Here is a 6,029-nt window from a genome sequence, read left to right as displayed (position 1 = left end):
AATGACAAAATATACAAAGCCTTATATACTTATAATGACGTCATATGCAAGCCCACAAACAAACAAACATGCATACATACAACTTATTTATATATATATATATATATATATATATATATATATATATATTTAGTTTCTTTTTTAGTTTTTTTTATAGTTTTTCTTTTTTTCAGTTTTGCAGGTTTTTTATTTTTTTTTAGCTTTTTTTTCTTTTTATTTTTTTACCCTTTTTTTTCCTTTATTTAAGTATTTTCTTTTTAGGTTTTTTCTTTTTTGCTTTTTTAGCACCATATTTGTTACGTGCCATTGTAGTTGTGTCCCTGTGTCCCACCTGTGAATATAGATAGATATATATATTTTATATATATATATATATATATATATATATATATATATATATATATATATATATATATATATATATATATATATATATATATATATATATATATATATATATATATATATATATATATATATATATATATATTCTTTAACTACGTAAAACTTGCGAATATACAACATCCTTCACTCTCCCATTGTCTGTGCATATAAATAGATATTCAGGCTTACCAACTTTTATTTGTCCATGGGAAAAAATCCATATTCAGATCTACACCTAATTATTCTAATGATTGCCCTTGAGCTTTGTTGATGGTAGTTGCTAATCGAACATTCCCTGTGTCCCGGTCGTCATTTTTATATCCCCCTTCTGCCCCCCGGCGTCCCCGTTGTAGTTGTGTCCCTGTGTCCCGGTGGTCATTTATATTTCCTGAGTCCCAGTCGTTATTTGTGTCCCATTCTATAATTTCTCTTTGAGTGTCCTGGTCGTCATTTATATTCCCTGTGTCCCGGTAATCATTTGTGTCCCGGTCTGTAATTTCGTCAGTCGACAAACATGACGTCAGTCGACAAACAACTTCATGACGAAATAGAGCTTACTCCTTACAGTGACGTCAGTCGACAAACATGACGTCAATTGACACACAAACATGAAGTCAGTCAACAGACACCCAAACAAACAACTCATTTTTATATATATCGATATATCAAAAAAATGTGCTGTTCTTTATTGCTGCTTATCCTATTGTATTTTTCCTTTTTATTTTTCATTCTTTTCCCTTAGTATTTACACCTTCCTGTGCTATTTTACTTGTCATTTTTTTTTGTTTCAGATCAAAATAATCAAGTTCGTTTCTTAGCCTTTTTACTTGGGAATGTTAAGCAGTTGACGTCACTGGTGTTCATGCGACTACAGCATGACTCTCGATCACTTGTATCGGTAAATAATCATGGTTAATATTAATTCTCCGTTGGGGATTAACGTCAACATAACATTAGGGAGATTAAATGATAATGAATTTAAGAGAATTGATTTTAATGAAATTATAAATAATCCGGTTGGTACGAGTTTTGATGAAAATTTTAAGAATGTTATTGATAGCGTGTTTGTGGAGGAGCAGAGATTTTGGGGCTTTGGAACTCGGTGGGGTGATGTTCTTCTGGTTGTGCATCTTAACATTCAGGGCCTAAATTCTTCATTCGACGATATTAAGTCTCTGTGAAATATTTTTGAATGAGAATAACCAGGTACTTTTGGATATTCCCGGTTACATGTCGATTTTTCTTAACCGTAGGATGGGCAAAAAGGTGGACTCGAATTTTACATCCAAAATAATTTTCAGGCTGTACTAACACATGATTTATGCATAAATAATGAAAATATTTGAGTCACTTTTTATTGAAATCCCAATTAACGCTAAGGAAAGGGTAATAATTGGCGAAGTATATCATTCTCCAAGCAGATCTGTGACTGAATTTCTTGAAACATTAGATGACGTTCTTAGGAAAGTTCTTGCTGAAAAATATGAAATTATATTGATGGGTGACTTTAACCTTGACCTTATGAAATCGTCATCTAGGCAGGCTTCTAATCTCTTGTCTTTACTAAGTTCGTACGGATAGTCTCCTTGTATAAACATACCGACAAGGATTTCAAACCAGTCAGCAACATTAATTGACAATATTTTTTTTTCGCTACACTCCATTAAGAATGAAGTACTGCTTTCTGACAATTCTGACCATTTGCCAGTTTCAGCCCTCTTTCAAGTCCTTCAAAATCCACAAAGATTAGTCCCCCAGGATAAACCGCGATTTTGTTGCTCACCAGTGGAGCTGGATAGATTGAAAGAAGATCTTGGTACATATAAATGGGACTTTTCTTTATCAGAAGATATTAGTTTAGGCAACTATAATGACATATTTGGCCGGTTTTATGACACTGCTAAGGGAAAATTCACGTCTCATTGTCTGAGAGCCCCTTTAAAAAATCCTCGATCAAAAAGATCAACACTTGTAGCTCCCTGGTTAACATCTGGAGTCGTAAAGTCAATAAAAAGGAAGCAGAACCTTTGGAAGGAGTATAAGAAAAGACCAAATAAGGCCAAGTTAGAATCACTTAAGTTGTACGGTAATTTTCTAAAATCAATTATTCGCAGAGCTAAAACAGTATATTTTACAAAAGATTTGTTGATTGCGGTAAAAATATAAAAAAGACGTGGGACGTGATTATGGAAGTTATTCGGTCATCCATAAAACCAGAAGGTCTCCCTAAGTCTCTCATTGTAGACGATCAACTTGTAACAGAAAATGGCCAAATTCAACATCATATGAATAAATTCTTTGCGGAGATAGAGAAAAAAACTGCAAGTAGTGTTTCCTATTCCTCTGTGTCAAAGTCTTGGAAGCAGTTCTTAGGTCCCTCGTGCTTGAAATCAATGGTTATTGGGGAGGTTACGGTGCAGGAAATTAGAAATATTGTTTTGTCATTAAAGAATTCTTCAGCAGGTTTCAACCAAATTTCTGCTAAAGTAATTAAACATAGTCTTCCATCGATTGTCACCCCAATTTACCATTTGATTAATAAGTAATTTCAACTAGGAGTTTTTCCCCAACGTCTTAAAATTGCACGTGCTATAGCTCTCTTTAAAGGATGTGACTGAAATGATCCTGGGGACTACAGGCCGATCTCTCTTCTGTCATTGTTCTCTAAGATATTTGAAAGAGCAATGCTCAAACGTCTGGTGAGATTTCTTGAAGCTAATTTTTTTTCCATCAGTATGGGTTTGGGTTTCACGCAAAGTATTCTACAGAATATGCTTGTAATAGACTTCTTCAGTTTATACGACGATCTCTAAATTCTAATCTTATTCCTCCAGCCATTTCTCTTGATGTAAAAAAAGCTTTTGACAGCCTAACACATAAGATTCTCATTGGTAAACTTTGTCATTTTGGTGTTTGTGGAGAAGCATTGTCTTGGTTCTCGTCATACCTAACTGACAGATCTATAGCCACGGAAGTTACAGACAAAAAGTTCCAATTGAATACGGAGTACCCCAAGGCTCTATTTTTGGGCCTACCCTCTTTCTCATATATGTGAACGATCTCTACTGACTTTTCAACACCCCATTTAACAATGTTTGCTGTGGATTTTGTCACAAATATTACTCTCAGAGTACGATGGTTTTCACACTTGATAGTCGAGAAGAATTAATAGCATTTGCAGATGACACTACTTTAGGTGCTGCAGCTCCGGATGAATCATCCCTTATTCTAAGGCTTCAAGTAATGACTGAGAAAATACTCTTTTGGTTTGACATAAATCAACTAACTTTAAAAGTAAAAAAGTCCTACCTTCTTATTTTTTCTCGTAAAGGTGTGAGCTGCCCCAAAGTTACTGAGCTTCATAAACCAAGAGGCTCTTTAAGTCGTTTCCCGGATCGATACGTGCGATTCCTGGGAGTTATTTTGGATGAAAATTTATTATTTAGGTGGCATGTTCATATAATAAGAGTGAAAATTTCTGGCGGACTTGGGATCATCCCAAAAATTAAAGCGTTTAATTCCTTTCCCTATCCTCCGTCTTTTATACTTTTCTCTGATTTACCCTTATATATGTTACTGTTCGTCTGTGTGGATGTCCACATTTCCCTCCGTACTTGCTCCTATTCACAATCCTTATGAAAAAGCGGCAAGGATTCTCCGGTCTCCTACACATTCTCCTCTTGACCTCCTCAAAATTAAAGATATTTATGTTTTAGCTCTATCTTCGTTGGCATATCAATACTACCAGGGAGATCTCCCATGTTGTTTTTTGGGACTGCTTAAACTAGTAGGGGAATCAAAATTATATATGGTTCGTAACCGGGATGATTTGATGATTCCAGCTAGTCCCTCGGTTCGTTCAAACTTCGGCCTGGCTGTGACTGTGGGTTGTACTTGGAACTTGGTTCCCGCTGGGATCCAGCAGTCACGAACACTTGGCTCCTTTAAGAGACAGATGAAGAGTTTCTTATTAAATGTTTCTTATAATTTATTTTTTTTGGGTTGTTGTTTTGTTGGTGTTGTATCCTCAATGATGCGAGAATTTTAATTTGTATTTTATTGTCAGGTGATGTGAGGGTCGCTGTTTCGTGGGGACTGCCGGTGAGTTGATTTCTTTTCCTTACATATTTATATTTAGATGTTGGTTAGTATGTTTATGACAAGTTTTATGATTCTTTATTTATTGTATGCCGTTTCCCAAATAATTGGCCATTGAGCCCTTTGTGACATTATTTTTGTTATTGTTATTTTGTGAAAATAAATTGAACTTGAACTTGAACATGAATTCATTTTCAATGCACCGTAAATGAGTTCTATATCAACTTGGCATGCAATTTCAGTATCGTATGAAGAAAAGAAATAGCTTTATTAACTGAGAGTTTATTATCACTTAGAATTTATGCATATTTTTAAGTTGTTGTGAGATCTAAGAATGAATGATGAAAGACTTATTGTATTTAAATTCGATTAAAATATCGTTTTATGACATTAAATGGTATCCCTAAATAAGAAAAAGGAAATAGCTAAATATCTTCTTCTCTTCATTCTTCTTAAAGATTTGTAACAGGGGGGAGGTGGTGAAATAAAGAGTTTGGTGGTAAGTTTACTCAGGGGGGTTTTTACCTTGAGGTGCTTGGGACTTTTCTAAGTCTTAATAGCTTAATGCGGATGTGAGATATGGGAGCTAAATTATTAACAGAATAAAAAGGCTTCGTATACAATCCCCAGTAACCTGGGAGACAGAACCATCTCAGTGATGTTCGAGGTGTCCTGAGACAATATAGATTCCCTTGGGACCGTACCTGAAGACTAGAGGAACTGTATCTGATGCCCTAGTACATAAACAGAAGATGATTAAATACAATAAGGTTTATTTACTTACAAGATACAACTTTGGATAAGACAGCTTCAATAACTCATAGCATGAAAAGGTGCACATGAACACTAGAACTTGACTATATCAAAACTCTCCTGAAACTGATTACCAGCTCCTTGCATTGAGCTAATATATCCAACGCGATTTCTAAACAAGAACTCCCCGTACAGGCTTGGTGACCTGGGCAGTTGACCTCCGCTACTGTTGGTATTCTCCAATCATGTGACTAGTCCCGCATCCAGAAGTTATTTTCATAACAAGGATTTCCCTTCTGGTTTTGAGTCGAAAAACCCCAGAGTTCAAATAAACCAGTTAGTTGGTTCCAAAAGGAACATTTAACTTGTGTCTAAATGCACGTAGTCCAAATTATTGAATAACTGCTAAATTCTATATGATTTTATTTAAGTCTTTTTCTAATTGAAAATTACTAAAGGGGTATCTTTGAGAAATTTGGTCCTGAACTTAAAAGCTTCTAGAAGAGTATGGATGAGAGATTTGGTCCTGTATTTGAGAATTTCTAAGGGGGTGTAAATGAGAGATTTGGTCCTGGATTTCATAGAGGGGTGGGGCTGGTCTATATGTTACAGATTAAGCCTAAGTAAAATAAGTTGATGATTTGGGGATTATATAATTTATTGTGGTGCTATTTAAATATTTTAAATCTGATTTCTTCTTTTTATTAGGACCACTCTGGGCTACGGTAATATATTGCATATTTTTAATCTATTGAAAATTGTCCAAACTGTCTAAGAGTCGTAACTTTTGGTAT

This window comes from Artemia franciscana, chromosome 17, assembly GCF_032884065.1.
Source record: "Artemia franciscana chromosome 17, ASM3288406v1, whole genome shotgun sequence".
Lineage (NCBI taxonomy): Eukaryota > Metazoa > Arthropoda > Branchiopoda > Anostraca > Artemiidae > Artemia > Artemia franciscana.
This window is presented reverse-complemented; position numbering follows the sequence as displayed.